The following is a 21,947-nucleotide window of genomic DNA, read 5'->3' as shown; positions in this document are numbered from 1 at the left end:
GAATGGTGTCCAGCTATTAAGGCTTGTGAGGAAGAAAAATGACTTCATTTCTCTCAAATGATACATATCCAACAGTTTTGAGGTCTCCCACATCCAAGGCAGTAAGGGCTCACACACATCTGTCCTTCCTCTTTCCACACAACCACAGCCTAGAGTCTTCCTCACAGCAGTTCTCAGCCTGTGGGTCACCACCCCTTTGGGGGCTGAAGGACCCCTTCACAGGGGTCACCTAAGACCATCAGAAAACACAGATATTTACACTATGATCACAACAGTAGCAAATTACAAATTAACTATGAAGTAGGAACAAAACTAACTTTATGGCTGGGGCTGACCACAGCATGAGGAACTGTATTAAAGGGTACCAGCATGAAGCTGGCTGAGAGCCGCTTCTCTATGATCAAAACCCAACAGTGATTTGGGAGTGTGCCGTCTGTTGTCACCAAACTGGAGCACCCCAACCTGGGCAGAAGCTGCCACCTCCGCTGAGACTGCTGGACGGAGATGGTGACAGCTGAGCTGATCCAGCAAGGTAACCTGCCCCACCACGAGAAGGAGTGTGATGGGAGCCATTCTACATGTTTGTACATGTTTCTACATGTACACACCCACATGTGATGGGAGCCATTCTACATGTTTGTACATGTTTCTACATGTACACACCCACATGTGATGGGAGCCATTCTACAAAACTGGATTGTTAGAACAGTATCCAGGGAGCTTACCTGTGAGAAGAGTTCTGAGTCCACACTAGGAAACCAGCGCTAGGGAGATGACCTAGTTTGACCCCCCCAGGGCCCATGTAAAAGTCTAGAACACCACCATGCACTTGTGGTCCCAGAGGTGGGGAGGTGAGGAAGGCAGGGCACGTGGGCTTGTGGGTGCATGGACTTGTGGGCGCATGGGTTTGTGGGCACATGGGTTTGTGAGTGTGTGAGCCAAACAGTAAGCTCAGGCTCAGCGAGAGAATCTATCTCAAAAAATAAGGTGGCGACCCATTAGAAGACACCTGGCATTGACTGTGGGCCTATACATACTCCATGCACTCACACATATGTGTATGTACACACATACATGCATGCATACACACTGCACACACACACACACACACACAAGCACCCTCATACACCCACACATGCACGCACACACACATTTGTGTATGTACACACATGTGTGCACTGGCACACATATACGTGCACACACACAGGCACATACACTGGGGCACACCCCCACACACATGCACATACACACACACACTCCCAGAAACACATGCACACACATTTAAATGCATGTATGTATGCACACTCATACCCACTTACACTCACACACCCACACTCACACTGACACACACATGCACACAAGCATTCTCACACATACACACTCGTACTCGCACTCCCACTCCCATACACACACACTTACACATGCATGCATGCATGCACCTTTACCCACCCACCTACATATGCACACATACGGACACACATAGGCACACATGTACCCTCACACATGCACTCACACTTTCACATATGCACATAGACTTATGTACACATGCACAAATGCGAACACCCTCACACACTCATACACACGTGCATGTCCACACATACACACTCATACTCCCACCCACGCACACACACATTTACACACTCACATGGACATACACATGCATGCATGCACACATGGGCTCTCACACACCCATACACACTTGTACATGTGTGCACATGCTTATATACACATGCACACTTACACACACTCCCAGAGGCTAGGGATGTGGCACAGCCAAGACTTAACATGCAAGAAGCTCTGGATTCAATGGGCAGGGGGACGGAAGGCAGGAAGAGAGGAAGTGGGAGAGGGAGGAAGGAATCAGACAAAGGGAAGAGAATGTAGACATCTCTTCACCTCAGACCTGCCATGTGTCCTTCATTTCCTCATTATACTTCCAGCAGGCCCAGGCAGCGAGAGCCCCAGCACCTTGGTCCATCACGGAAGAGCTCCTCCCAAGAGAATTACTCACACCTTGTCACACACCCTAATCACCATTACTGTGTGAATGAATGGAAAACCAGCATGAACATTTCCCGTCAGATGACTCAGTTTCCAGAGCGTCCCCTTCAGATGTGACTTTTCATTCACTGGGATTTTCATTCACCCAAGGACCATTTCCTAGCGCCATTACGCAGCAGACATAGGTAAGTAAGGGGAACTACTTCCTATGGTAATAAGACACCTGCATCCTGCCCTCTTCCTGCAAACTCCAGGAGAGGCAGACAAGTTACCAGCCAAGCACAAGGCAGACAGTGCAGTGAGGGCTGCAGTTCTCAACCTGTGGGTCTCGACCCCATGGAGGCAGGGGGTTGGGTGCACATCGCATGTCCTGCCTGTCACATATTTACATTACGATTCATAACAGCAAAGCCAGTGGTGAAGTAGCAATGAGACACCTTTGTGGTTGGGGGTCAGCACAACATGAGGAACTGTGTTTAAGGGCGGCAGCGTTAGAAGGGTGAGGACTCCTGGACTAGACAGCAGGTTCTCACCGCCCAGATTTAGGTGAGAGGGTGAGGGGAGGGGTGCCCCTAAGTACCATGCGTCTCTGCACAAGGAAGCCATGCTGCTGGTCTTCAGAACTGTTTTCACATTTTTCCTATAGTCCCAAATAGCATTCTTTGTGTTTAAAAAATCCTAGCAGCTCTCCCTCTAGGTCTAGCTATTTTTAAATTAAGTTTTTATTAATAATTTAAATTAACAACTATTTTATTAATTCTAAATTTATTTAATAAAATAAATTTCTTACATTTATTTAAAATTAAATTTAAATATTTAAAAAAAACTAATGAGACAGGACTATAAAGCGCTCACGAAGTTAAAATTTGAAAACTATTTCCAGTCGAGGAATTATTCCTTGGGTCCAAGCTGGAGAGAAAGCTCTGAGGAGCTGAGCTACTTCGCTAGCCTGTCTGGTGTTTTCTGAACGTGTGTGGAGATGCCGCCATGCTTCCTGGTGGTGAGAACAATAGGTATTTCATTACGGAAAACTAGAAAAATTGAAGAAATCATCTGTGAGCCAAATATTTGCAGAACCGTCTCCTCATTCGTTCATGCATTCCCTTTGCCAGCCACTCTACAGACTATGACCACGGGGGACATAACTCACTGAAGGCCATGCCTGGCAGACCGCAAGGCCCTGAGATCTCGCCCCAGTACCACAAACGCCACGGTAAAAAGCTAAATTGCATTCCACACCCACTCTGAGTATTTCCATCAGTTGACTGGTCTTATGGAACGTTGCAGGACCGACAAAGCAGACGGCGGCAGAAGATGGCAAGCCCCCTCCCGTACGGCCCACCTCCACATCTTAAGCAGCAGCCCGACCCCGAATCCCCAACTTCTCATGCTTGTGTGTCATCGCCATAGCAATTCAAGCCAAATGTAGCATGAGGGCTGTTCCTGTGCCTTGGCTCCTGCTATGTTGTCCCAACCTCGTCCCCTGACTCAGCCTCTGGAGAAGCTGGGAATGCAGCAATGGTCACCACAGTCCCTGAAGCTGGCTAGGTACACAGTACTGCTCATATGATCAAATCCTAAAGTTTTCCCTTTTCTGCCCCCCCCCCCCCGACTGACATTTAATTCTTAGGACATGTCTGCATCAAACCAGTTCACTCTCGCTCGGTGGCAGCTCTCTCGACTTTCCCGTTACTTATCAACTCTCCCGACAAACTTCTGTTTCCCACAGTTATGCTGTCACCAGTCATGTGACTACAGATATTCTCACCTACAGTGTCCTGTGCCTGCTCCAGGAAGTTTCCTTTGTGTGAATATCTAGGAGTTCTTGGTCCTAAAGTATAATTAGCACCTTTGGGGGTTTTATATGCATGTCATATGCTATTTTGTCTGGTTCCTTGTTGTTCTGGTTTGGTTTGGTTTTGGTTTTCTCCTTATGTGGCCTGGGCTGGTCTTGAACTCCTGTCCTCTGCAAGCCTAACGTCTATGAATGTGGGGATGACAGGTGTGAGTAGTCACAGCAGCTGTCAGTCATCTTTAACTTCTGCTTTTGACTTGAAAAGAGTTCTTCTTAGACTTGTACAGGCATCCTAACAAAGATTCTTGACTCAACCAAATTTCAGCCTTCTGAATTTTCTATAAAATTCATCTTTGCACGTCCCTAAAAACCAGTTTCAACAAAGGAACCCGTTCAGCCAGCTCCAGGATCCCCATCCTTGTTCCTTCCATCATCCCTCTCCTCCACCATCTGCCAAGCAGTGTGGTCTCCATGGTCTGGATCCTAGCAGGCCGCCTAGCCAGGCTCTCCACTCCTCCTGTTATACCTCCATGTAATTTTCTATCCGCTGGATCCCACATTGTCCTTCCCCGTACACCTCCATTTGCCCAAACTGTATTTATAGTTGGCCCCAACGTCCTCCTCCAACTACAAGTCACCACTGCAGGGCCTTCCTCAGCTGGAGGGAGGAAACAGCAAGTGCTACATAACTCTGTTAAAGAACACCTTGCCAGTGTCACAAGATGAGCACCTGAGACCCCCTAGAACCTCCAGACTCAAAACCAATAGCAGCAGCAGTAACTCCATGGATAGTGGTGTGCCTTGGTGATCCTGTGCTGGGGGGCGGAGATGGGCAGATCTCAAAGTCTCACTGGCAGCCAGCCTAGCCTTGTTAGTAAGCCTCAGACCAGTAGAAGAACCTGTCTCAAAACAAAACAACCCAAGGTGGTGGTAGAAAAACAACAGATCTCTCTGGGCTCCCATATATACATATCATGCACACTACACATCACACATACTACACACCACACTTACTACACATCACATACACATACACACACACATACATATGTACACCATGCACATGCACACACTACACATATATACCACACACATCACATATACTACACACATATACACAACATACACATATACATACCACACATACTACACACCATACACATACACATATATATACACATACACCATGCACATACACACACATACCACACACACATACACATACCACACATACTACACACCACACACACATACTACACACACACACCACACACACATACACATACCACACATACTACACACCGCACACACACACCATCCACAAAAACACACACTATACATACACACCACACACACCATGTACATACACACACACACACACACACACACACACACACACGTGTGCACAATACAGGTAGACTTGCAGCAGGCTAAGACAGCCCTGAGACTCCGCCATCACTTCCTGAGCAGCCCATCCCCAGCACCCTCCCCCACAGCCTGGGCTCACTGCTGTTAGCAGAGATGCCGGGTGCAGTGCATACGACAGGGCTTTGCAGAGCAAGCGCCACATATACTGCCACATTGTTTCTAAAGTAGCCAGACAGGCAGCTGCTGTTGTTATTCTCACTATACAGATGAGAAACATAAAACTCAGGGATGTGAAACAATTTGCCCAAGGTCACCAGACAGCCTGTGTAAGACATGGACAGTACACTGGCTACAGGGAATCAGGTTTTCTGCAATGGGACCTTGCCAAAGGAAAAAAAATATGTTCAAAATGGCCAGGAGTTTTGTAGACATAGTGCTTCAGGGTAAGGAGGATTGTACCTATAATTATTTATTGCTTAAAACAGTAAGCACATAAAATTATTCTCTATGCTTATTATCTGCATGCTTAAAATTTGGTTCAGTGGTTAAGAGCACTGACTGCTCTTCCAAGAGGTCCTGAGTTCAATTCCCACCAACCACATGGTGGCTCACAAACATCTGTAATTGGATCCAATGCCCTCTCCTGGTGTGTCTGAAGACAGCTACAGTGTACTTATATTAAATAAATAGGTAAATAAATAAATATTTCATAATAAAAATGAGAGAACTCTGTAAGCAAAGTTCAGAGATCAGAGACACCTCAGTACTGCGGTTCAAGTGTCAGGGAAATAAGTGTTATGCCGTGGACTGAAGGATGACATAGTTAGATAGAAAAGACTTCACCTCTCCAGGGAATTATGAGAGGTGGGAGGTACCATCACGTCCATCTCTGAGGTTAGGCATACGAGTTCCCCCAGCTAGGAAAGGCAGAGCATGCAAATGCACAGAGATAAGGAGGCCAGTAACATTGGACCCTGGGTCAGGCTGGCCTCAGGAAGCTAGATTATACAATATATAAATATATTAATATTAGTATCCCCAATACTAATTTATCCTATAAATCGTTGCTCTGAAAAAGGTTAATGTGTATGTGTGCGCACGTGTGCGTGTGTGTGTGTGTGTGTCTGTGTCTGTGTATGTGTGTGTGTCTGTGTCTGTGTGTGGGTGTCTGTGTGTGTGTCCATGCACGTGCTCACATGCACAAGCCATGATATACATGTCGAGGTCAGAGAACAATGTGTGGGAACCGGTTCTCTCTTTCCACTACGTGGTTTCTGAAGATCAGCTTAGGTCATAGGCTTGGCAGCAAGCCCCCTTAGTAGCTCAGTTCCCATTCGTGTTTTTCAGAACACAAACATGCACACAGTGCACACACAGGGACACTGTGAGGCGGTGAAAAGAACAGAGTCTGAGGATGCCGAGTCTGTCTGTGAACAGGGTCGCCCTATTTCCCCACAGCAAGTCTTTTAAGTATCCAGTAGCAACGAAGTACCACCAACCAGGGAGTCGGGGATTTGGGAGCCCCGTTCCTCAAAATCTCTCCGAGAAAACCTTTTAAAAGGTTTTCTTTTAAAAAGCCTCTCCTGTTCTCCTCTGCCAGGCTGGTTTACTTAGGTTCCCCATCCTTCCATATTAACATGGTGGGAGGCGGGGCTGTGTCTTGCTGAAGGTGCATAGCCGGGCCAAGAATAGAACTCCAGCATCCTGTCTCTCGGCTCACTTCTGGACCATGCTACCTCAGGAAGGAACATTTGAAAATAGTAATCCTCTCCCCTCTGCCACCAGGCTGTGTGCAACCACATGATCCATGAATGAAGCCAGCTCAGTGACTCAGCGCTCGGCTGAGTCAGGCCCTGAGTCCTGAGTAGCGGCAAACACACTCCATTTAAATAAGACCGAAACCAGGGTCCTTCCAGCGAGATCACCCAAGGCTCTGGAGGCCGAATGACTTCCGCACAATTACATTAGCTGTAACTGGCAAGAAGCTGCTCTCTTTGTGTTCTGTGAACTCTTTCAACTACCGGTCTGGGGGTCCAGCCGAACCGGCTGACGGACAGACAAGACAGTCAAGTTGATGGAACACGAGAATAAATCAACAATTCAAGATCAGCTCTGCGTCTGTCCTTTTCTCCCCGAGGACAGGGGTTCTCTTCTTCCTCTGAAGGGTAACAACCTCACCTAGAGCATGGGGAGGGAGGGCACACTGGTAAGCTCCCTAGCCACAAGCCCTTCAATACCCACTGGCTGTGACCACCTGCTCCAGCAGAGAAGAGACCAGGCTCTAAGCAATGACCCCTGTGACAGATGGTACAGCACAAAGAGAAAAAGGCCAGCCAGAAATATGCCTTCCCACAGAGCGAGGGAGACTGGGTGTTTAAGCAGGAGTCAGGAACAAAGTAACGAAATTCACCAAGTGTATCTGCATCTTCCCCCTCCGGCTATCAGTAGTCTCTTGAATGACGGATGAGTCAAAATCCGGCTCTGTGGACCTCAGGAGTCTGTGTAGCAGGCTGCCATTAGCAGACTGTTAGAAGAAACGATCTTACAGAGAAGTGTTGACAGTGAGCCTTCCTGAAGGGCATTACAGAGAACTAGAACAAGTCAGAGCTTCCGTTGAGGGAATGAACTGGAATTTCCAAAGATCATCCAGCCTTGCAAACACACAGAGGACACTGACTGGAAAAATGTCAGTCCTGGGATGGACTTGAAGTGGCAGAAATTAAAAAAAAAAAAAAAGAAAGAAAGAAAGTCATTAGTCATTGCTTGGTTTTGATTTGCCATCAGGGCAAAGAGATGTAAAAGAGGTGAAAGAAACCGGCACCAACAAAAGAGAGCAGGACTTAGCACGAGCCGGGGCCAGGTACTCTGAAGCACTGTTGTGAGCCAACCCAAAAAGCCTTTTACATTTCTTTCTCCCTCTCTCTCTCTTTTTCATTTTACTTCAAATGAAACAAATGCACAAATTCAGTCCATCAACACCAGAAAACAGAACCCAACTATCCAAAACAAAACATTAAACAAAATCTAACACTGCAGCAATATTACACATAATCACATAAAAGTCCTGAGGCATCCCAGTGTCCAGGGACAGACAGCATGGTACCTGCTTACAATAAAAAGAACAGCCTGACACCTTACATGACGTGGGTGGGCCCTAGAAGCATGCTGCTTTGTGATTCCTCTTTTATGAGGTTCCTAGAAGAGACATTTCATAAGAACACAAAATAGAAAGGTGGAGAGGGGTGGGGAGACAATGGGTGTGGTCAATGGAGAGGGTGGGGAGACAATAGGCGTGGTCAATAGAGAGGGTTGGGGAGATGCAGGATTTCAGAGGAGGAAGAAGAAACCGTGCTGGAGATGGACTGTGGTAGAGGCTACATGATACAGAATATGCTTTCAATGAAACAATCAATTCCACGTTATATACAGTTTCGTGAAATTGTGTGTGTGTGTGTGTGTGTGTGTGTGTGTGTGTGTGTGTTGGGGGTGCATATGGGTGAGTGAGGATAACCTCAGGTGTTGTTCCACAGAGCCATCTACTCTAATTTTTCAGACAGGATCTTTCACTATCCCGGAACTCTTCATGTAGGCTGGCTGGACAGGCGTGCCAAGGCACTCCTTTAATCCCAGCACTCCGGAGGCAGAGACAAGGGGATCTCTGCGCTCCAGACCAGCCCGTTTACAGAGTGAGTTCTCTGACAGCTTAGGCTACACAGAGAAACCTTATCTGGGGAGAATGGGGGTGTGTTCAGGGGGAGGGAGTAGGCTGACTGTCCAGCAAACTCCAGGGGACCACCCATGTCTGCCTCCCCAGCAGCACGATTACAAGCATATGCCACCACACACAATTTTTTTTTAAATGAGTTCTGGGGGTGGACTCAGGTCCTCGGGCACTTTGCCAACTGAGCCATCTCCCAGCCCTGGAATCTTTTAAAAATTAAAACCAATAAAATAAGGCATGGTGAAGTTAAGAAACTTAGCCAAGTTGCACCTTGGAAACAAGACGGATTTCTGGCCATAACAATTCCCCCCCCTCCCAGAAGCAGGCCACCTTCCCCAGCACAGGCTGGAGCAGAAGGATAGAGCAGTTCTGAGGAGCAGGACCTCTGGGTCTGCCCTGACTGCAGCCCAGCCTGGCTGTCACCTGCTCCTCACCTGCAGGACGGATGCCTCTCCTCAGACCTTGTCTGCATCGTCCCACTCTTCAGTGAGTCTCTCCGGGAAGAAGGTCACAAAGAACAACTGACATTTTCAATTTTACCAACATTATGAAGATTCTGAAAATTCTGGACCCTGAAAGCCTCCCTAAATTGGCATGTAACAGAAAACCATCATCCCAATTACACAGATCTTTTCTCTATGCTAATAATCCATGCTCCACAATGCACCCCCAAAACAAACGTCCATTTTCAGAGACATAAGGCTATTATTCACTGGGTCTTGTCTCTCAAGGTTACCCAATGCTAACTGTGGAGTGTCACAGCTTTGGAAAGAGTCACTAATACCAAGTGGCAGAGGCCAGAGATGCTGCCAAACATCTTAAAATGCATAGCTTACCCCCGCCCCCACCACCAAAGCACCATGTTCAAAATGTCAACAGGACAGACAATAAAATCCTTTCACTGCCCAACACTCACCTGATACAGATGTACAGGTGAGTGTCCCTTATGTGAAACACTTGGGATGAAAGAATTCCAGATTCCAGGTATTTCCAGACTTTGGGTGTCTTCACAGGACTCTGTTGTCTAAGCATCCTTGACTCAAAAGCCGGAAAATACAAAACACCCTGGGATCTAAAATTTTTGAAGCTCCATTTTAACACTTTGGGAACATCTGAGATTTCAGATCTTCAGAACAGAAAGACTCTGGATTATTCCTTTATAAATCACCAAGGAAAAACCACTGCCATACACCCTACAGCCGACAAACAGATCACGGTACCTCCTCAATGTCATTCAGAATTTGCCCCTGTAAGCTTGAACCAACCATTTCTGATGCTAATCTTGAAGTCAAAGAGTTGCCCCTGCAAACTCCCTGCTCCACTCTACAGAGCTAAGTAACCAGACGGCAGCTATGGTCGCTAAGTGTTCTAACTGCTCATCAAGTGAGCATTAGTTCCAACTGCTTCAAGTGGCTACACATGCGTCTATGTTCACTTAGGTTTAGTCCCGGAAGTGTCAAGGAAGAAACACGTCTACCTTGTCTTGTCCACTCACTGACTAACACTGAACCAGTGAGCAGCAGTTACTAACTTGCAACTAAGTTAACATAAGGTGGAAGGAAGTCCAGCTATAGCCTGAATATGTCTGAGTGTGTGCCCCAGAGGTTGTTAAGAGGTAGTGAGACTTTTTGTAAGATGAGGCCTAGAAGTAAGTAAGTCAGCAGACCATGAGTGTATATATATCTTGGAGGACATTAACATAGTCTGGCTTCTTGTGCTGCTGACTGATAAGTTTCCCAGGCACTCCCATGGGAGAAGTGGCTGTTGGGACCTCACCAGGGTGTGTACCATGATGTCTGGACATTCAGCCTCCCCGTGTACAACATAAACTTCTTCCTAAGCTTCTCAGCTTTGTGGATATGAATGGAATGACAGGCAGAGAAACCTGCCAAGCTGCTGTAATTCTTGGATAAGAACACCACCAAATCACTGACCACAGAAACAGGCCTTTGACTCCAATATTCAACTCCTCAGAGACGTGGGGTACCTTCTAATCCGCCTACAGGAGGACAGTCATGGAATCACGGTCATCTCCAGTCAATAAGAATCCTCTTACCTTTCTCAAGAAAAATAACCCAAATCTCAGCAGGACTCCATAAAAGGCTGCCGATCTCTCCCCTGTCTGCTCAGCTGGACTATAGAACTGCCAGACTCAGGGTGCATTCTACGATTGGAGACATCACTGGCCTAACTCGCCCAGGGGAAGAGGGCTTTGTAAACAGGAAACCCCAACCGCAAAGGGCCCATTTATACAGCACAGCTCACTTGAAAACTGCAGCCGTAAGGTTGCTGTTAAACCTCACCAACATGGCCTTCACTTCCGTCCCACCTCATCTGCTGTTCATCAGCTCATACCCCATCTTCATTCCTACCTTGAGTTTTCCCACTGGCTAGTCACCCTGCTTCCAACAGGAAACCTACAGGGCCTCAGGGCCCACATCAGGGCCTTGTTCATGGCTTGCATCAAGCCTCTCTCACCACATTCCACAACTCCTCTTACTTTACACACAGACCTCTCCTTCACTTTTCTGCTTTAGAATCCATCTTCAAAGCTCATTTGGATATGTTAAACTTTCAACAAATATCAATAAATCAACAAATAGTAGCTAAGTGCCTAGAATATACTATGTATCCCAGATCTTGAAGGAAACTAAAAAGGAGTCTTTAGTTGCTGCCCCTGATATTCCAAGACTCATTCATTAAAAATAGCAAGTATCAGAAAACAACTGGCTACTACGTTGCAGCTCTTCATTAGGAAGAACTTTTGTTCAGAAACAAAGATGAGGTCTCTCAGGTCTTATGTCTTGGACTCAATGTCAGAAACAAAGGCACACCATTACCCATGCCCTCAACAGACACCCATGTTTTATATGTAAAAGCATTTTTTATATGTATGCACACTAAGAGGTCTGATCAGTATCTATTTCCCTTTTAACAACAGTGGTAGACAGAACAAATCACAACCACAAACTCAGTTCTCTGAATGAGAAAACTGAGGCTTTAGAAAACAGGAGGGCATCCGGGCAAACCATTGACAGCAAACCTAACCATGGAGAGAGTTCTTGTCAGAGCTTGACCAAGAGCCTCTAATCTCCCCATTTCCCTGGCCACTTCCTGACAATGTTGTGAGAGGCAACCAAGAGAAGCTCAAACGACTAACGGAGGGAAGGCTTTCTGAGTTCTAAACTATATTTGTCAGAGATCCTTTAGAGAGAATTTGTTCACAGAACAGATCCCTCCACTCAGGTTCCTCATAGTGTGAAAAGCCTGGGTTCCAGCTCCCCTGAACCCAAAGTGATGGTCGCACATGGCAAGTGGAGAGGGAAAGTGGAAGAGAAGGGATCCAAAGCAAAAAGAGAAAACATGGTTTTTGCTTAAGTATTAACTCTGCTCAGTTATGAACAACTCATCCGTGTGACTAAAATGTACCTTCAGGGATTAGCCAAGTGCCTAAAATACGGTAGATGGTTAATAAATGTTTGCCTGATGGATGAATGAATCCATTTTTTCCTGAATATCACAAGCCCCTCAAGGGCATAGACCTCTCTTCTGTACATTTGAATCTTTGTTTTTGAGTGGGAAGTCAATAACCCATTGAATTACTCAGCTAGTAGATGAGGAAAGCTTCGTGGGTCGAGGGGGACAGGCAATGCTGGCATTCTCTGCTTTCTTGGATTTCTTGGCATAACTGATCACAAGGCCAAAGTAATGGCTAATAGTGTACCTCACTGAGATCCAGTCTGCACTGATTGAGCAAACCTGACCACCCAGGACGGCCCTAGAGTCCACTGAAATTATTCAAACTAACCAATCCATGCTGTTTCCCAGGCCTCCTTCCTCCAGACCAATGTGGGGTACCCCTGTGTGGTCATAAGAAACTGGGCAGTTTGGCCATGTTGTGTTGTCAGACAGACGGCACCCCAAAACAGATCAGTTTGCTGCCAAAAAACCAGAAAGCAATCCGGAGTGTTCCTAAGTGCTGCCTCATGCCCTTGGGTTAGCTTGGCTATGAAGTAGCAAACGTCTCTGAAGATTTAAGGGGGGTCTTATTTATTTCTGTACACACTGCTTGTGAAACTTAATGCCACACACAGAGCAACCTCTTCAAAAGCCAAATTTTACATAGGCAGGAAAACATTGGGTGACATTTTACACTCTGATCAACTATTCAATGAGCCGTTCTGGCTTTAAAAATTGACATTTTAATTAACTTTCCCTGTTGCTATGGCTCTCACAAAGGATCTTAAGGGAGAAAGGGCTTATTTGGGTCATAGCTCCAAGTTACAGTCCCACATGGCAGGAAAGAACTTGCTACATGACACCCACATTCAAGACCAAAAGCAATGGACTCATGTACTCTGACAGTGCCCAGTTGGTTTTTTTAAACAACTCAGGATCCCTGCCTAGAAAATGGTGCCACCCCCCCAGTGGGCGGGACTTCCGGTAGGCAGGTCTTCCCACTAATCGAGATAATCAGTGCCTTATTAAGCCATGCTTTCCAGGAGATTCTAGATTGAATCAAGACGACATGACTAACCATCAAAGTCAATTAAACTCTACTGTTCCCCAGTTTGGCAATTTCCTATCAAATTAAAACTTGTAACGACCCAACAATCACGCACTACACTATGTATTTTATCCCACCAAGCTGAAAACTATGTCCACACAGAAATCTGTACACATATGCTCATAGCATTTAATTTGCAAGCATCAAAAACTGAAAGCAAAATGTCTTTCAATGGGTGAATGAACAAACAAATTCTGGTTTATCCCTAGAAAGGAGTATTGTTTAACAACAAAAAGGAATAAACTATTGGTTCATGCAAAAAATAAGAATGAGGGCACGGACCGACCGAGCGCACCGACCATGGCCTCCAAGTGTCCAAGTGTGACAAGACTGTGTACTTCGCCGAGAAGGCAAGCTCTCTGGGCAAGGACTGGCACAAATTCTGCCTCAAGTGTGAGCGCTGCAACAAGACACTGACACCCGGCGGCCCTGCTGAGCATGATGGGAAACCATTCTGCCACAAGACCTGTTATGCCACACTATTTGGACCCAAAGGCGTGAATACCGGGGGTGCTGGTTCCTAATCTACGAGAAGCGTCCAACGGAAGCCCCTCAGGTCACTGGCCCCATCGAGGTCCCTGTGGTGCGAACTGAAGAGTGGAAGACCAACGGGTCCCCCAAGAGTCGCAGCAAAGCCTCTAGTGTCACCACATTCACTGGGGAGCCCAATATGTGTCCTCGAGATGCAACAAGAGAGTGTACTTTGCTGAGAAGGTGACCTCCCTGGGCAAGGACTGGCACCAGCCCTGCCTGTGCTGTGAGCGCTGCTCCAAGACACTGACCCCAGGCGGGCATGCTGGGCATGCTGGCCAACCCTAATGCCACAAGTCTTGCTATGGAATACTCTTTGGACCCAAAGGAGTGAAAACTGGTGCTGTGGGCAGCTATATCTATGACAAGGACCTGGAAGGCACAGTTCAGCCTTAGATCTGCAGATGCTGCCCCTCGGGGTCCCCTATTTGACCCTGAGGGAGAGTGACCTGATGCCTAGTCCTGCCTCAGTGTGTCTCGCCTGCAATTCCAGCACCTAAGTGATGGAGGAGAAAGCCCAACTAGTTCTGGAACTTCAGCTCCCTTGGTCACCTTGGCATGTCCTATGTTGCCCGTGGTTTACTTTCTGTCTGTGTGCCTTCATAGCCCCGTGGGTCCTGTGTCCCCATGTCCCTGATAACTCTTGGAGGTGGCTGTCCTATGATATCCCTTTGTCCACACCCGCCCACCAGTATTATTTATGCTCTGCTTGCCGGTGATGGCCATGAGCTAGCTCACAGCATACCCAGGGTGACAACCCCCTGCAAGGAGCCCTTTGCTGGTTCCCACACTACTCCCTACTTACTCTCACATGGTTCACAGCTATGGAGGTTTGCTGTCAATAAATAGTTTGGTTTAAAAAAATATGAATGAGTCATGTGTCTGTGTGAGTGCACATACACCTGTGCATGCAGGAACATGCATGTACATGTGTGTAAGTGTGTGTGTGTGTGTGTGTGTGTGTGTGTGTGTGTGTAGGCAAGAAGTCAATTTCGGTGTCTTCCTCAATTACTCTCTGTGCTGTTTTTGAAAACAGGGTCTTTCACAGAGCCCAGTGTTCAATGATTGGACTAAAGTAGCTAGGCTCCACCTCCCCAGTGCTGTGACTAGAGCTACAGGGCTGCTATGGCCTTCTTACGTACATAAACATTAACTGTACTCTGCTACCTGGAAAATTACACACATTGTGTAATTCCATTCATGTAACGTTCTGGAAAAGATATAAACAGGTAAAAAGCAGGTAAGAGGTTACCAGGACTCTCAGTAGGAAGTGGGATATGATTGACTACAAAGGGATATACAGGAAAATTTGGAGGTGATAGAATATATGTTACTATAGAGATATATCCAAACCCATAAAGTTGTACGTCACAGAGAGTCAACCTTACATACATAAGGTTTGTAAAAGTTCACCAGGATGTCGGTGGGAGAGAATGCAGACTGTGACAAAAGAGTCTAATATAATCCAGTGCCAGAAATGAGTTACTATTCTTGGAGTTCCTGGCCAGCAAGGACCCATAGACCCCGAAACATTCTAAGCTATTGGCAATGCTCTTGATTGCTCCCCAGAATATTGACAATAAGACCCAATTGCTGAAGACAGCATATACTTAAATTACGGATCAAGAGAAACCAAGATGTGGTGACCTAAAAGCACCATCCCTGCCTGTTGGCTTTCCTAGTGCTGGAAGGTGCTAGGCAAGAAACCAGAGGAGAAAAGTCTTGGTCAACCTTACCCAGCTGTGTGCCTCATAAGCTATGAAAGTTATCGACTTTGTCAAGACACACACGCTGGTGCAACTGTGGCACCAACGTTCTGGGAGTAACCACCCACTTTCTGATGGGATTTAAGACCCACTCCATGAGCTGAAACCCACACCTGGTTCTCTTATTGGGACCAAGAACCTGTGGCTCTAACCTACCACTGTTACTCTGCCAGATGGACATAATATTAAACCAACTCCTATGACTTTTCCCCCCATTTTCCCCATAGATTATTACTTTTCTCAGTCCTCATCGGGGAAGCCCCTTTTTGCAGTCCGGGAGTTGAGAGTAAGAGACTGGGGACCACTTAGCTCTAAATGGAACATCTATTCACACCACCTCTTCTCAAGGCTCAGAGGTCATGATGAAGGAAGGGGGGGGGGAGATTTTAATGTCTGGGAGTGATAGGTGACGAGAAGGAAATAGTGTTTTCCCAGTACAACAGGGCAGTTGCACATATACACTCAGTGGTTGTGACAGCATTTGGAAGACTGGCATCATAAGGAGAGTTGGGCTTGGAATACTACCCTAGCTGGAGAGCTATTAGCAATTGATAGGTTCTGGGAGAGAGACAGTCAGTTTGCTTTATGGATGTGACTCCTCACGGGTGGATTAGGTTCCAGTGAGTGGCAAAACACCCAGGTGTATATGGGCAGAACAAATTGGACTTGGTGTGTTTTTTTAAAAGAGAAGAAGAGGAAGGAGGAAGAGGAGGAGGAGAAAAAAGAGAAGGAGAAGCGGAAGCAGAAGAGGAAGAGGAAGACATGGGGGAAAGGTGGTGGGGTTGGGAGGAGTGGTTGGCATTGTGAATATAATTAAAATGTATTAAGTTCTCAAAGAACTAATAAAATATAAAAAGAAAATACTCTGACATATTAACAGTGGGCATCCCTGCAGCCTAAGACCAAGCTGGGTAGTGAATGCAGTGAGACACTGTCTGAGAAAGAAAAAGAATGCAGCATTATAAACACATGACAAACTTAGTAACCTAGGGATAGATGCCTAAGCAACCTTGGAAGATGCTGCTGTGCTTAGCAACTAGACACCTTGAGGCTTTAAACAGGCTGCGCTGTGGTTGGTAAGTTTGTTGCTCACAAGGGCCTAATAGCAACCTTGAACCAGCTTTATATGTATGTGGATACATAAGTAAAACTCTTATCTTCCATAGTGGATGGTAAGGGCAGATTTCTCATGGTCGAATAGACAAAGAAGGAAGGGCAATGTGAGGGTTACAATGAGGAAAAGATTCACAGCACAAACCCACGCATAGCTTAATAGAGAGACAGCAAAAGATGCAGAAATAATTCTAAACAAACATGTATACTGGGATTAACACACAAAAGCTGAATGTCTCTGATCTGAAAATCTAAAATCTCCAACTTTACAAGTGGCAACATGATACCGTAAGTAGGAAATCCAACACAAGGGCTGTCACAGTCAAGACACAAGTGCACTAAAAACCCGGTGTAAAAACTTCAGGCTATACACAAAATGTGCATGTCAAACACATGTAATTTGTGTTTAGACTTAGGGCCCACCTCCAAGACATATTGTTGTTGTTTCAATGAGAATGGCCCCCAGAGGCTCACATGTGACTACTTGGTCCCCAGTTGCTGGAACTGTTTTGGGAAAGTGTTTGTTAGCATTTCACTGCTGTGAACAGATACCATGACTAAGGCAACTCTTATGAGGACAACATTTCATTGGGACTAGCTTACAGGTTCAGAGGTTCAGTTCACTGTCAAGGCGGAAGTGTCCAGGCAGACACGGTACAGGAGGACCTGAGAGTTCTACATCTTCGTCTGAAGGCCAATAGGAGAAGACTAGCTTCTAGGCGGTTAGGAGGAATGTCTTACTGCCCACCCCCACAGTGACACACTTCCTCTAACAAGGATGCACCAACTAATAGTGATGCACCCCTTCCCTGGGCCAAGCACATTCCAACCACCACAGAAGGATTAGGAGGTACGGCCTTGTTGGCAGAGGTATGCCACTAGGAAGGGCTTTGAGGTTTCATTCCCACTGTCTCTGTCTCAGGCTTGTGTCTCAAGATAGGAGCTCTTAGCTACTGCTCCAGAGCCATACCTGCCTGTCTGCTGCCTGTCATCATAGCCATGAATCCTGACCCTCTGAATCTATAAACCACAATAGACCCTTTCTCCTCTAAGTTGCCTTGGTCATGCTGTCTCTATCCAGCAAGAGAAAAGTAACTAAGACATATATCACTAATTACATGCAAATATCCCAAAGCCCAGAACTCCAAACTCTACAACACTTTTGGCCCCAGGCATTTCTGATGAGGAACATTAACCCGGCTTGTGTCTTCCTAGCTCTACCCATGGAGAGGCTCACCGGGCAATGCTCAATCCAATATTCAGATCTTGACTTGTCCAGAGAAAAGAACCAGGCTTTTAGGAAAGCTGATCTAGAGCAAGGCAAGGAAAACACAGGAGTCTGCAAAGTCCTCTAGCTCCAGAGAGCAGGGAGGTATTCAAGCAGCAAAAGAACAGGACAAGTCAACTGGACAGGGCAAGTCTTGACGAGGCCCCAGCAGGGCAGTGTGGGTAACAAAGTAGCAGTGTAGTGTTGTCATCCAAAGTGTGATATACATTCATACTCTGTACCCATTGAAGCCAATGACTGGATAGGAGACAAGTCTCTCTTTACAGAACAATTCCACACAATATGAGTGGATATGAACTCCTCCCCCTGGAGATGGAGACCGATCCCAGGTGTAAGCTGATTTAGTGACTCATTTCCATAGAACACAATCAGGGGGAAAGCAACGTTACAGTAGAGAACTGAGCCATGACCTAGGCTAGCACCATGATCCATGACCTAGGCTAGCACCATGATCCATGACCTAGGCTAGCACCATGAGCCATGACCTAGGTTAGCGCCATGAGCCATGACCAAGGTTAGTACCACTGGATAAGTACCGCTGATACTGCACTGCACCCTGGTGTGTACCCCACCTCTGTGGTATTCACCAAGTCCCTAACCACAGTCTGAACATGAGAAAAACTGACCATACTACACCAATGAACATCCCTTGGGCTGCTGAGAAACCACAGGACAGAGAATAAAACAGTGGAGGACTAAATGAGGGGTGGTATGTTAGATTAAATCCTGGGGAGAAACAGGATATCAGGGTGAAACTGGTGAAATCCAAGAAACACGGAATTTGGTCAATGGTGATGTATCCGTGTCAAGCCTAGAGATGGTGGCTCACGTCTTTAGTCCCAACACTCAGGAGGCAGAGGTAGAGGACAGGCAGGGCTACACACAAAACCTTGCCTCAAATACAAAAAACAAACTTTATTATCTTTGTAGTTTGTCTGCAAATCTGCAGTTACTCCAAATTTAAAAGCTGGCATAAAATGATTTTTTAGGTTGACATTAAACATTTAGTGGTATGGACCCACATGACGGTGCTCTTGAGGAACGTGTACAAAGCCCAGGGTTGAATCTTCAACGCTGGAAAAGGCTACCTCTAATCAAGGGGAAAGTCGGCAAGAAAAAGCAACTCAATATAATTTTATTTCCAACATTTCTTTGTGACAAAATTTAGAACTGTCTTATCAGACACATCTTTTCACAAACAGCACTTCCCATCATGTGACCTGAATCTACAAAAGGGTGCTTCTATGGAGGAAGAGGATGGATGACTTCCTGCTATCTGAATCTATTGTAATGATGCTTCTACCAAAGAAGAAAACTAATTTCCAGAGCATAGCCAATGCCAGCTGCTTCTCTTCCAAAGGTTCACATAGCCCCAGAGGATGTTCTTTCATGAGATGGCTTTCTTTCCTCCCCCATCTCCAGATGAGGCCTCCAGAGTCCTCTGGCCCTTCTACCCACATAAGAGAGCTTCTAGCCTCTCCCACATCCAGACAAAACGTTTCTTGGAATCATCGCTGTACATCAACAGATAATACAGCAGCAACTACAGTCCAATCTACAGTCAAATAACTCCCTGTCTGAGACATATAAACTAATGGGTAGCATTGGGCACTGAACCTTACCATTCAGCTTTAAAGGAGAGGAGAGGAGAGGGGAGGGGAAAGGAGAGGAGGGGAGGGGAGGGAAGGGGAATTGTGTGACCACATGCCATGGAGGGCATCAGATGCCCTGGAACTGGAGTTACAGGAGGTTGTGAAGTGCCATTGTGGGTGCTGGGAATTAAGCCTGGGTCCCCTGCAAGATCAGCCAGTGCCTTCAACCTCCGAGCTATCACTCCACTCCCCTACTATTAAGCCATTTGACAGCAGCATTATTTAAAAGAGTGCACTTTGTATGCTATATAAAAATCAACATTGTTTGTTTAAATAACGACTTAAAATTCTAGGAACTCACTGGCTATCCTCTGGAGAAGACAGACACTAGACACATAAATTCTGACCGCTCAATCCCGATCCAAGAAGTAATATTCAAGAAGAGGATGTGTGGCAGCATTACCCGCTCATCCTCTTTACATGGCGGGCAGAGAAGGCGGCTTTGTGAGGTTCAGCAGTCAAAACTAAGAGTGTGGGTTGCAGCGGAGGTGTGGTTTGAGTGTGGCCCCGTGTGTGTGTGTGTGTGTGTGTGTGTGTGTGTGTGTGTGTGTGTGTGTGTGTTGGAAGCTTGGTAACCAGCATGGCCATCTTTGCGGGGTGGCCTTTAAGAGGAGCTAGCTCCTGCAGGGTAGTCAGATCGTTAGGGGAGCTTCTGCTGAGAGGGTTTATTGCTGGTCACATAGGTACCTAGGGAAGTACACCATTATGAAAAAGGGGTCAAGGACCCTGGGAGAAGGAGACTGGTGGGATCAACCTGAGCAGAGATCATGGCAATCACCGAGCCTGCCTGGGTCTTTCTGGGTCCTCTGCAAGCATGTGGTGGCTACTGCCTGATGTCTTGGGGTAACTCCTGACAGGAGGAGTGGGGGTGCCTCTGACTCTTTGGCCTACTCTTGAGACCCTCTCCCTCTTACTGGGTCATCTCAGCCAGCCTTCATGGGAGGGTTTGTGTTGTGTTTAACTGGTGTCCCTGGGTGGCCTGCTCTTTTCTGGAGGGAGACTGAGGTGGGAGAGGAGTATATCTTGGGGGGGGGGAAGGGTTGGAGGGAGGACTGATGCAGTGGGGATTATTCTAGGAGAAAAGACCAAATAGAAATAAAATACGAGGGGTTGGGGATTTAGCTCAGTGGTAGAGCACTTGCCTAGCAAACGCAAGGCCCCGGGTTCGGTCCCCAGTTCCGAAAAAAAAAAAAAAAAAGAAAGAAAAAAGAAAAAAAAAGAAATAAAATATGAAATAAAAAGAGGAAGTCTGGTCCCATTGTCAGGAGTTACCCCAAGACATCAAGCAATAAGCACAACATACTGCCAGAGCACCTAGAACAGACCCAGGCAGGCTCTGTGAATGCCATGATCTCTGCTTAGTTGATCCTGTCTTCTCACTGTGCCAAGCACTCTCTTCTGCAAGTGTTTCCCATGAGGTCCTCACCAAGGACCAAGCGGAAACCAGCGCCACGCAATACTGTGAACGGAGTAAACCCTTTTTCTTTACAAATTACCCCCTACATTTAGTTCACTGAAGATAGAAAAACGGACAAAGGGCTCAAAGAGCATCCAGCAGTAAAAACATTAAGTGTTTGTGATGCAGGATTGGTCCACACAGCCATTGTCCCAGGGAAGACTCCTCCAGTGAGCCTGCCCTGAGGTTCCGTCTGCCCTGTGGTGGCACCTGATCCTACAGACTGATGTGGCCGGGCTCCACCAGCAGGTGTAAGCATGTAAGCCCAAGTATACTTCGTACACTCACTGAGTGAGACAGCTGATTTTCTTCTTTTGTACTTTTCGCTACATTTTTTTTTTACTGGAAAACAAATGGCCATTCTGATTTTTCAAATAGTATAAGGTTACATAGAGACAACATATCGAAACAAGATGAAACCCTTAAGAGGTGATAAACCAGTTTTATTCTTTAGAAGTGTACCCAGGTATGGACCCCTGGAAAGAAGACAGCACTCACTTTGAACATGGAAAGTTCTAAGTACTTACTGTCGGCTTGGCAGGGCTGGGGGTGTCCCATGTATAGTGTCAAAGGACTCTATCAGGAAAATGCTTTACTGCACAGAAAAATCTGTATTTCAGCTTTCCCAAGAAAGACTAGGTTCCAACTGTACCATAAGCCCAGTGTACTGGACGGCGAACACTTCTTCA

General features: G+C 46.4%; 1 protein-coding gene and 1 pseudogene across 7 annotated transcripts in view; one reads left to right on the top strand and one right to left on the bottom strand.

Moving 5' to 3' along the window:
- The window catches only part of Scn8a (sodium voltage-gated channel alpha subunit 8), a 173,909-nt gene that overhangs the window by 127,462 nt on the left and 24,500 nt on the right, over positions 1-21,947 (bottom strand). The gene's annotated exons all lie outside the window — the stretch shown is intronic.
- Positions 13,753-14,651, top strand: Crip2-ps1 (cysteine-rich protein 2, pseudogene 1; annotated as a pseudogene).

Source organism: Rattus norvegicus, chromosome 7 (assembly GCF_036323735.1).
Source record: "Rattus norvegicus strain BN/NHsdMcwi chromosome 7, GRCr8, whole genome shotgun sequence".
Lineage (NCBI taxonomy): Eukaryota > Metazoa > Chordata > Mammalia > Rodentia > Muridae > Rattus > Rattus norvegicus.
The sequence above is the reverse complement of the archived record's forward strand: the minus strand, read 5'-3'. Positions and strand labels throughout refer to the sequence as shown.